Genomic DNA, 12,374 nt, shown 5'->3' with positions numbered 1-12,374 from the left:
ACTAACAGACATTAATAATTTCAACTATGAACTTTGGCTTTCTGAGTTTGGTACTGCATTTTAGGTTTGAAGGTAACATTCACCAAACTCAAGCTATGGAATTGCTCCTGGAGTATCACAAAGTAGACAGTGTAAACCAGGGGTTGGCAACCTTTTGGAGAAAGCGAGCCAGACAGCTATGCAGTCTCGATGGAGTGCCAAATCAAATTTACTATAAGGATTGCTGAACACATTAGACTAGGTAACAAATGTTAGATAATTAGTGGCCAAGTGCTAAGCTAGCAGCCAAGATGGCATCCCTCACAGGATGGATGTGACCCACAGGCCGGAGGTTGCTGACCCCTGGCAAACACAATTACAAAACTACAATATCAATGAAAGAATAAAGCAAACTGGTCCTTTTTTAATTACAGATACCATCTGTGTCACATAATCAAGTAGGTTTGCCTATAAATAAGACAATGTTAAACTGCCAATGTCCTTGTAACAGAGTAGAATTTTTTCCTAGGCCTAGTGACAATAAATTTTTTCTATAGGCCTAGTAATAACTACTTGTCACTACTACAGTATTAACAACAACGACAAAGTAAAAAAAAAAGCTGTGGCCTTTATATAACGGCTGCTGGCCCAGGATAATCGAACTTCGGCCTCTAACTCTCGCTGACCTGCCGCAGTCAGGCGAATCTCTTCATAGGCCTACACACCAGTACATTTGAAGCTTTTTGCTTCCCGCCCCGGCAAAAAAAACCGACTGACAAGTTTTACTAACGCTCCCGTACAATAAAGTTTGCGAATATAATTAATTCGGACAACCTAAATGATGTACATCGAGCCTGCATTGCCAATTAATAGTCTGCGCGGCATATAATTATTACAGCTTTGGCCTATCCTCAAGTCTGGCGGCCAAGCACAGTATGCGACATTAACATTAGACAAAGTTTCCGTCTGAAGAATGAACACGGGATGACATTTGCATCCGGCGTAACCGTTAATGTAAAAGGTAAATATGGACCCACTAAACTACTCCATGCCTCATGTTACAAACATATGCCTACCAATGACGTTTACATTGTGGGGCCACCAAAAATTCCCTTAACGGCGGCGCCACCTTTCAAGGCTTTTTCCGTACGATATTATTGATTTTGTCTTGCGCGCAAATAGCTTGAGAGAGAGAGAGAGAGAGAGAGAGAGAGAGAGAGTACACCCCGGGTCCGTCCTTCCCCCCAACCCCCTCGGCCACATTTGAAGACATTTGCCGCAATACGAATCAAAATCTCTACCATAGTTTAAAAAGCGGGTACTGTTAGGTACCTGCACTCAGCTACACACTACAGTACACACTGGCTGTTCATATCTAGAGGCATAAAAGAGACGAAATATTCTAATCATACGAATTAAATTAAATTTTCCCACTTCGAGCGTACGGTAACTGAACACAACCAACAATGGCCAGCGCTTCCTGCGGCTCGTTGGTGCAATGTCAAATTCACACACATTCCCGCTTTTCTGGGTTCCCCCTCACATACAGACACATCACAAACAAAGCACTTGATATATACATCACTGCATTCCACACACACAATAACGTGAAAACGAGTAACTTACAATAAACGACTAGACGGTCGCCTCCATTACTCGTTGGTCGACCATTTTCCTCTTGACGACGCCTCGATTAAGCAATCAGCGTTGCCAACGTTCCTTCGATTTTGCTACTTTTGAGCAACATTTTTCCCTTTCTTTGTAATGTTATTACGTTAATACCTGATATCTTCATAAATATTAATACCGCGAAATTGCTTTTACTGTTGCTGGAGGAGTAAATGGGCCTTTCTACACGTGTGATGAAAAATAACGAATGGGAAATAGAAACTAAAGATGATAAATGCCGAACGAATAACTGTAATTGTCTTTGTTATCTCGAGAAGAACGGATTTTCTCGTGTTCACTCAGGACATCCAAATAATACAATAATTAATAAAGCTCACCGTATGTAGTGTGTTTAAAGCATGTCATGATTAAACATAATTTTAAAATGAAATTATAAGACAAGCTTTCTGCAAACGTTTACAAGAGATTGTGGAAGAAGCCGTGTTATTTTTCGTCTTTTCCTGCGACTCCTCCTATTGCATTGATTTTATAACTAAAAGACACCTACGCACAGTGACAGTACAATAATTCCTCGTGTCACTGTGGACTGCATCAAAGACTATGTTTTCACCATCTTTACGTGTATCCGACTCGTCTTGAGAGTAATCTAAATGATGGCTAATGCTATAGAAGAATTCTTATCGACCTAGGTTGAATCTCGGTATTTTCAAAGCCATTATGCGCCATTTCCAAACATCTTATCCCGTGCGTCAGTGACGGGCACAATGTACGCTGCAGTATCAGGTCGGACTAAGTTGGAAAATTATCCAATCTTGAAGAAAACTTAATTTCCAGTCTAACGTCTCACGTGCCATTAAGGCTTAAGAGTCTATTTTTCATCATTATTGTATTGATTGATAAATCATGGTCCGAAAACTGTGAGAGGCGACAGGCAGCAAAAGATGATGGGCGATTGTAAGCCAAGGAAAATGGAGTTCATTTATTTATGTGATTGCTTAGCTTCAAGGCTCTCAGTATCACTCACACAACATTAGTTGCTTTATACCTTCACAGGAGACTCATTCGGTCACGTCGAGCCCCTACATATAGTGTCATTCACTACATAGTAGGTCTAAGTTACTCTCTTCCCTCCCAACAATTCTGAAATATACATTTTTTCACCAGTCTATTTTCTCCCTTTTCCCCACATGACCGAACCTTCAAAAAATGCTCAAATCAACCTTTTCTTACGCAAGCTTTTTTACCTCATAAATATGTATATATATATATATATATATATATATATATATATATATATATATATATACATATAGTGTGTGTGCGTGTGTAATCACATCTTTTTACCTATAATAATAATAATAATAATAATAATAATAATAATAATAATAATAATAATACTTAGGACAGTTTGCAAAGCTAGATCATCCATGCCTATACCATACAAAATACTACAATTGGATACAGTCTTGAAAATGAAGCGAGAATAGCACGATCAACTAACGCCCCTTATGTACCCTGTGCCCGGAGAGAACGAGAAGAAAAGAAAGAACAAGAAGAAAATGGTTGAGGGTGCAGTAGACTGTGGGTAACGGTTTTCGGGAGAAGGGTTTCTTATCGCTGAACTGATATTTGAGAAACTTTTGATAAGGCTGATAAGGAAGGAGTTGTTTGCAGTTTCACTGAGCATACTAAGATTTTAATGCCAGGGAAAGTAAAAGCTGATAAATGCCTACAGCAAGTGTTTGATTCTCTCTCTCTCTCTCTCTCTCTTTTTACTTGGGAATGTGCTAATCACAGGGCGCCAATGTCCTGGCTAAATATGGTCTGGATTGTCGCATAAATAAAATCCTAAATTGGTTCTCATTTGTACCATTAGTGAATTTGTGAAATCTACATTTTCATCAGCTATATTGGTCGTACATCCTAACAAACAAAATGACATAGCATAGATGTTGCAACCAATGGCAATGGTAGAAATTAATAACAATATTATGACTGTAATTTTTAAATGCTTTAGGTACGATGACAATGTCACGAGTACAAGAGGATTAATAAATTATCAATTTTAATGAATCAGTTAATAATAATAATAATAATAATAATAATAATAATAATAATAATAATAATAATAATAATAATAATAATAATAATAATAATTAAAGCATGAGTCGAGTTTCTCGTTGGACGAGCGGGTTCCGTTCTCAGCTACCACTCTGTTGGCCCCGAGTTCGAATCTCCGACCGGCCAGTGAAGAAGAAGAGGAATTTATTTCTGGTGATAGAAATTCATTTCTCGCTATAATGTGGTTCGGATTAAGCTGTAGGTCCCGTCGTTAGGTAACCAATTGGTTCTTAGCCACGTAAAATAAGTCTAATCCTTCGGGCCAGCCCTAGGACAGCTGTTAATCAGCTCAGCGGTCTGGTTAAATTAAGATATATTTAACTTGGAGCATGAGTCACTATAATCGTGAAGAAATCTACAGTGGTGTAGATGTAAATATACTGTATATTTGATTTTATTTGCTATTTTATTATATATTTCAAAAAATATTACTCTATTACTCACTGGCACAGGCATCACTTGTCAGTGTATACTGACAGAAAAGGTTAATTTTCAGGTTCATTACTATTATTATTATTATTATTATTATTATTATTATTATTATTATTATTATTATTATTATTATTAAATGAAATTGCTGCTTTTGATTTGTATAGAGTCTTCTCTATTTTGTACAGAGTAGACTGTACAAATTATATGCAGCAATTTCATTAAACATTACCTGCCTAAAAGAGGGTCTTCTCCCGATATGTTCTTATTATTATTATTATTATTATTATTATTATTATTATTATTATTATTATTGGTGAAGAAATCCACAGTGGCGTAGATGTAAATATATATTTTCTTCGATCGTCCTCTTTGAAGTTACTGTTCATGTTACGATACCCGCTCTGGTGTATTTAGAAACAGAATGCTTTAATTGATCATGGCATATTAAAAATTTCAAAGAAATAATAAAGGTAAAATGGCCAGGGGAAGGCAGCCGTTGAAAATGTTCAGAACTTAGCCATTATAAAATATTCACAGATAAAACAGCAATAGAGGTATGTTAAACTTTTGAATCACGCGAAACTATGACAACTTGCCTTTCAGGTGATATATTTTATTATTATTATTATTATTATTATTACTATTATTATTATTATTGTTGTTGTTGTTGTTGTTGTTGTTGTTGTTGTTGTTGTTGTTTAGGCTAGCTGTTGTATACTAATACGTGAGAAAGAAACCAATTGGCTGTGTTGCCACCTCGGTCTAATTATGTGATGGGTAATATCCTCACATCACTGTGTGTAAAATTACGCTTCATTTCGTGACTCTGTTCTGTTCCATTTTGAAGTTAAAGGCTTTTAATTTATTGTGGCATATTCAAGACAATAACAAGTTAAATATGAGCGGAAACATCTATACTGTCCTAATAGTTTGTCCTGAAAAAAATATTCGCCTGAGTAGAAGTTACAGTTTTTTGTTTTTTGCACCAGCAAAAGTACGATGAATTACTTTTCAGTGATATATATAGTTTCTGTTTATGCCAGCTGCCGTGCAATAAAGAGAAAACTAGTACACAAATTTCTAGTAATTACGAATCGCTTTAAGGACGAGAGAGAGAGAGAGAGAGAGAGAGAGAGAGAGAGAGAGAGAGAGAGAGAGAGAGAGAGACAAAATTTGTGTATGTACGGTATATGTCCATATGATAAACAGCAAAATTCATAAAATTGCATAATAAAAACATACGTATAGGACAATCGTAAGCATTTCTTGTACAAACGCTAACGCTTGTCAATTATATGCAATGAACAAAATTTTTCTTCAATTTTTTTTCAAGCACTCTCTTTTAATGATCACATGGATGTCTAAGAGTCTGTAATACTTATATACTTTATATATATATATATATATATATATATATATATATATATATATATATATATATATATATATATATATATATAATTATTACAGACTATTAGAGATCCATGTGATCATTAGAAGAGAGAGATTGAAAAAAAAATTGCAGAAAAATTTTGTTCATCGCGAATAACTGACAGGCGTTAGCGATTGTTCCAAGAGTGCTTACGGTTGTCCTATACGCGAAATCATAGAAAAATGACTTCAGTCTTTTTCATTCTCCTCATAAAAGCTACGTTTGCGTTCTCAGCAAAAGCGAAGCCGAAGCATAGCCGATAAGGCTAAAGGAACAGACTCAACAATTTGTCGAAAGCAACTCGGGGACGGGATAGTCAGTCGTGAAATAGTGAAAAAATGATTACGGACTACGAAGCGGTTATGAAACCTTGTTAACTTACGCCCTGAAAGTAGCCGACAAGGTCACTCAGGTTAGTCAGTTAAGATCGAGTAGGAGGATAGGGAGGAATTAGGCTCAGCATGGTGTAAACTGTAAAGCTCTCTGTGTGAAGTGTGCAAGCGATTTCACGAAACACGTAAGTGACGGCCTAGTTGACTCTATAGTGGCAGCATAGTAAAAATAAGTGGAATTGTAATACGTATAGTGCATTAGTTAAGAAAAATTAATTCATATTGCAGTTTACCTTTCCTTCAGCTCAAGTAAAAGTAACTGATAGCGAGAAACGAACATCGTTCCTACGTAAGACAAGAACCCGCCAAGACTTTGAAACTCCGTAGACACTTCTACAGGGTTTTCTGGTAGCGCCTGCGGTGAAGGATAAAACGATGTCACCAGATCATCCTGTATCCTTCACCTCTGGGAGGAGGATAAAGGATGATCTGGTGACCTCATCAGCTAGATTTTGAACGAAAGAAGCGACTGATGTGATTAATGAATGCTGATGAAATCACCATTTGAATTTTGGCAGCGGAGTGGGAACAGACTGGAATGCTGTCCTCTGCACCACATTAGAAGTAAGTTTTTGGATTTCATCCTCAAATTTGTCCAATATCATGGCATACTAGAGAGAGAGAGAGAGAGAGAGAGAGAGAGAGAGAGAGAGAGGAGAGAGAGAGAGAGAGAGAGAGAGAGAGACTAACAGCATACACGTTAGAAATACTCTTAAAGCTCAAATAGTTTGTTAATTAAGAGAGAGAGAGAGAGAGAGAGAGAGAGAGAGAGAGAGAGAGAGAGAGAGAGAATGAAAAAAGTGTCATAAACCTAACAACAAACGGTACACGTACTGTTAAAGTTCAAATAGTTTCTGAATTAAAAGAGAGAGAGAGAGAGAGAGAGAGAGAGAGAGAGAGAGAGAGAGAGAGAGAGAGAGAGAGAGAGAGAGAGAATTTAGTTTGTCATTACGCAAGAAAAAAAATTCATTTTCATCTAGTTTACTTTGACATACGAAGAAACTGATTTTCCTGAAATGTTTCCTTACTTCACTCTTTCCATTAAATAGGTCTAACAACTCTGCTATCCAATATTGATAGAGTTATTTTTTATCGTGGTGTTCCAAAATTTTCTTTCTTTTTTGTAAAGTATATATTTTTATTTTTACTTTTAATATATTATCGCAGTGTCTGAAGTTTTTTCTTTCTTCGACATCCAGTTTAAAGAAAAATTTTAATGTTCAGACTGATTTTATTTCTCACCGCTCGTCTGAAATTTTTTTCTAACGTGATTATTTGAATTTGTCTTGATTTTGTTTATGGATATTTATCGCAATTCCTGTTATCTTATGCCACGAGGAGGTCCTCCAATATTAAATTTCGCAAACCGAGAAATTACGAGAAATGAAGGACGCAAAAATTAATAGCCTAACACACAATATGACAGATTCTTCCTGCGCAGTGATTACACAAAAGATAACACAATATGGTATCAACACAATTACACACAACACAGTGTCAACACAATTACACACAACACAGTGTCAACACAATTACACTCAAGATAACACAATTTCAACACAATTACATGCAAGATAACACATTTTCAACGCAATTACATACTGCAGGAGATAGCACAATTTCAACACAATTACACGCAAGATAACACATTTTCAATGCAATTACATATAAGATAGCGCAATTTCAACAATTACACGCAAGATAACACAATTTCAACACAATTACATGCAAGATAGCACAATTTCAACAATTACACGTAAGTTAACACAATTTCAGCACAATTACATGCACGATATCACAATTTCAACAAATTTACACTCAAGATAACACAATTTCAACACAATTACACGCAAGATAGCACAGTTTCAACAATTACACGCAAGCTAACACAATTATACGCAAGATAGCACAATTTCAACAATTACACGCAAGCTAACACAATTATACGCAAGATAGCACAATTTCAACAATTACACGCAAGCTAACACAATTTCAACACAATTATATGCAAGATAGCACAATTTCAACACAATTGCACTCAAGATCACGCAATTTCAACACAATTACACGCAAGATAACACATTTTCAACAAAATCACATACAGAATAGCACAATTTCAACACAATTACATGCAAGATAACACATTTTCAACACAATTACATACAAGATAACACAATTTCAACACAATTATGTGCAAGATAGCACAATTTCAACAATTACACGCAAGATAACACATTTCCAACACAATTACACTCAAGATCACACAATTTCAACACAATTACACGCAAATTAACACATTTTCAACACAATTACATGCCAGATAGCACAATTTCAACACAATTATACACAAGATAACACATTTTCAACACAATTACATACAAGATAACACAATTTCACTAAGCTAACACAAGTTCAACCTAATTATATGCAAGATGGCACAATTTCAACAATTACATGCAAGATAACGCAATTTCAACCAAATTACATGCAAGATAACACATTTCCAAGACAATTACACTCAAGATAACACAACAATTTCAACACAATTACACGAAGATAACACATTTTCAACATAATTACATACCAGATAGCACAATTTCAACACAATTACACAAGATAACACATTTTCAACACAATTACACGCAAGATAACACATTTTCAACACAATTACATACTGATAGCACAATTTCAACATAATTACACATAAGATAACACATTTTCAATACTTACATAAAACACAATTTGACTCTACCTAACACAATTTGAACACAATTATACGCACAGTTTCAACAGTTACATGCAAGATAACACAGTTTCAACACAATTACACGCAAGATAACACAGTTAATGCAAGATAACAATTTCACACGATTTTGGGAACGTAAAGATGATGAAGATGTCTGTGACTTATGGACAAGGATCGAGCATTGAAGGCCGTTGTTGGGAAAGGACGAAGGAAAATTCAATGAAGCTAAGAAATGTTTAGACTTCTTTTGAGGCGATTTGGGTTACTATATACATCCTGACGAAGACTTAATTACAACATGGAAGGAGATAGAGGAGTGTTATAGGGAAATATAATCAACTGTAGGAGGGACAGAGCCAGTGATCAGTTTGGCAGAAATGCCACAAAAGTGGAAAACAGAGAAGAGTAATGGTCTATTGGGTACTCAGTTATATAACTGGCTAAATGAACAGGCAAATTTGGTTTCTACCTCACCTTGGATACTCTGCTTCAGGTTAGCCAGTAATTACCATGAAGATTTGTAACAACCTCATTAGTTTGGCTATGTTCCTGGGAATTTCACAGTCAAACTCTTTAGAAAAAATTACTCACATTGGAAATTGAACGATGACTTGCTAGAGATAGAAAACGAAATAAATGAAGTAGTAGGAAGAACCAGTGAATGAGTAAATGACTTACATAGACCGCTTGTTAACCTGGGGCAAGAGAGGGAAGGAGATAGGCTAAGCCATGCCCGATCCATTACACCAACCAGGAATCAGAATAGACACCAGTTCATTTTTACGAAATTGCAAGAGAATTGTGTTGTCCATTAAATGTTATTGATAGTTGCTTCAAAAGCGCAATATATATATATATATATATATATATATATATATATATATATATATATATATATATATATTGTAATGAGAGGTTAAGTATTTTTGACGCTGAAAATATTTTAGTTTTGCCATACTGCTGTGAATTTTTATCGATTACAAATAGCTTAAAATGTCTGAAAATTAATGTTCTTTTAGTGATAATTCGTTCATCAAGAATTCATTATTTTGTAATAAACCAGTAATGCCAACAGAAGGGGTGTACAAAATTGATTGCTCAACTTGTAATTTACCTTACATTGGACAATCTGGTAAGGAACTACGAGAGAGAGAGTCACATAGCATAAATATAATGTACGCGTTACAAACAGCTCGAGTGCCATCTTCTGTCACGTAAGAGATTTTGGACACCCTAGGCCTAGGGACTGGAATTCGGCTGGAGTAGTTCTTAAAAGTTCATCAGTACACGACACTAGCGGATCAGGGAAGGGGGAGGGGGAGGGCGTGGCGTGCCCCACCATGAAAAATAATGACAGAATAATAATGTTGAAGTTTTAGATAATAATAACATAAATGAGAAATATAAAAATGGGGAAAATAAAAACCTATTATAAAAATAATCATATATATATATATATATATATATATATATATATATATATATATATATATATATATATATATATATATATATATATGCATAATATGAAAATTGGTGTCTGGCCCCCATGAAATTTTCTGGATCGGCTAGAGGTGCATGACAGATTCTTAGTTTAAGGACGCCTTGTCGATTCTTTCGATAGCATGAACTTGAGCAACGGTCTCTTTAAGATGGACGAGTTGTTGAAAAGTTTTATTCTTACCGATTCAAAAGTAAAACAAGCTGTTCGATATTTTACAAACATAATTTTGTGTTGTGCTTTGGAGTCACTTCATATTTCCACTAAGTATGTTTCTGTTTTGAAGAATGTTTTTTGCATACTTAAGTAGTTTGTTAACGCGTTTCTATGTTATCTGTGACCCCATATTGCTTTCTTGTGTAAGCTGTTGTCTTAAAACTGTTTAGTACCCTAAAAAACAACAGCCGCTGAAACATAATGATTCGGTGGTGGAAGTAGGTCTGACCACCACTAGTAATATGTTTATAAATTCAATGAATTCTGAATGAGCTAAACTAGACTTGAATTCGTCATAGTGTGTGCGTTGGCTGTCGCTGGAAATTCTCGTGCCTCGAGTCGAATCATCCCACGGAAGGTGAAAGTTTCTTAATTAATTTCCTACTCTTCGATTTAGGTTTGTAGTGATTAGCGTATTAAACTTACATACATACATACATACATATATGTATGAACATGCATTTGTATAAAGTTAGATTTCTCAATTCGACTTGTTCTTAAACGAGAGTGCTTCATTGTAATGGTGTTTTCAACTAGTTTTCCAGTGGTTTACACGCAATATCACCACACCTAAACATAGAATATGTATTAATCGTGATTTGCAAGAAAAGTAAAGCTCAAAATTATGTGAATCAGCAAAAACAGCTTAGGTTCTTTGTAGTTGGAGGGTGGGGTTGGGGAAAGTCGTAAGCCCCCCTCACAATGAAGCTTAAAGGTGGCCATACACGTTCAAAAAAAGCGTCAAAATTTTGCATCAAAATTTTGACGTGTAACTTTGATACAAAATTTTGATGCATAATTGCCCACACACGTTTAGGCGTTTTTCCCATCAAAATTCAGTATCGTCAAAATCTTCGACATGGATGCATCAGTGGCCATAGCGCTAGTGTTGGCATTGTGAGCAACATGAACAGAGGAAAAGATGAAGTGGAAATATTCCTTGTTTCATTGAAACGATAGCTATTAGTTGAAGAGGCCATTTTGTAGAAATTCAGCTCACCTTTGCAAGAGAAGTTTTTACATTCCACGCTCTGACGCAGAGGAAAATGTCGGAAACGTAAAGGTTATAACGAATAATATGGAAGGTTATAACGAATAATAATTATGGTTGATAATAAGTGCTTGGGTAAGGGAAGGTTCATGATTCCAGTTATATCTGGTTGTTGGATATTTCTCATTTTTGCGCTGTCCTGAGGTATTTGTTAGTTATATAGTTTAATTTTTGTGTAAAACAGGAGACAGAGTAAAAAAATAATAAAAAAGAAACGCAGGTTTAGCTGTAATGTAAGCCCATCCCGCGTGGATTTTGTCTTGCTGAAATGGATCCTGTATGATTTTCCACGTGTCTGTTCCTTTTTTTTTTGGAAGAGAGAGAGAGAGAGAGAGAGAGAGAGAGAGAGAGAGAGAGAGAATCCTTGGATAATTATCCTTAGCAAGTAAATTCGATTATGATAATGTCAGCGTTTTTAAATACTGCTGACAGAATCTCCCTAAAACTTCAATCAAAAATTTCTTTTCGGCATCCTTCTTCACAGACATGGCGGTCCTATCTCCTCTCAGTCACCTGTGAACTAAAAAGTTTGATCAAAATTTTGACAGGAGCCCACACATCGCATCAAAAAAATTTGACGACTCGTCAAAAATATCAAACGGATTTGATCAGTCACAATTTTGCTTCAAATCTTTTTTTGACATCAAAACGTCCTACACACACTCAAATTTTGCATCAAAATTTTGATATCAAAATTTTGATGCAAAATTTTGACGCTTTTTTTGAACGTGTATGGGCCCCTTAAGAATCAACTGATGTCATCCATGGAGAAGTCTCTTTGTTATGAATATACCAGAAAATTATTTCAAAATTATGCTTCAGCATGTCACTCTGGTTTTAGATTTTGGATGATGAGGCTGAATGTCATAAATACT

At 35.5% G+C, this 12,374-nt stretch overlaps 1 protein-coding gene across 50 annotated transcripts in view; it reads right to left on the bottom strand.

Moving 5' to 3' along the window:
- The window catches only part of LOC136841573 (longitudinals lacking protein, isoforms H/M/V-like), a 131,829-nt gene extending 129,507 nt beyond the window's left edge, over positions 1 to 2,322 (bottom strand). For 48 of the 50 annotated variants that reach the window (XR_010854006.1, XR_010854008.1, XR_010854009.1 and 45 more), the window contains exon 1: positions 1,606 to 1,731. The gene's annotated coding sequence lies outside the window, so the exon portion shown is untranslated. Of the gene's footprint in view, positions 1 to 1,055; positions 1,108 to 1,605 lie in introns of those variants that run through there. The other 2 variants (XM_067108623.1, XM_067108590.1) reach the window with 2 other exon arrangements.
- Positions 2,323 to 12,374: the final 10,052 nt, after the last annotated feature.

Source organism: Macrobrachium rosenbergii, chromosome 9 (assembly GCF_040412425.1).
Source record: "Macrobrachium rosenbergii isolate ZJJX-2024 chromosome 9, ASM4041242v1, whole genome shotgun sequence".
Classification (NCBI taxonomy): Eukaryota; Metazoa; Arthropoda; class Malacostraca; order Decapoda; family Palaemonidae; genus Macrobrachium; species Macrobrachium rosenbergii.
This window is presented reverse-complemented; position numbering and strand designations above follow the sequence as displayed.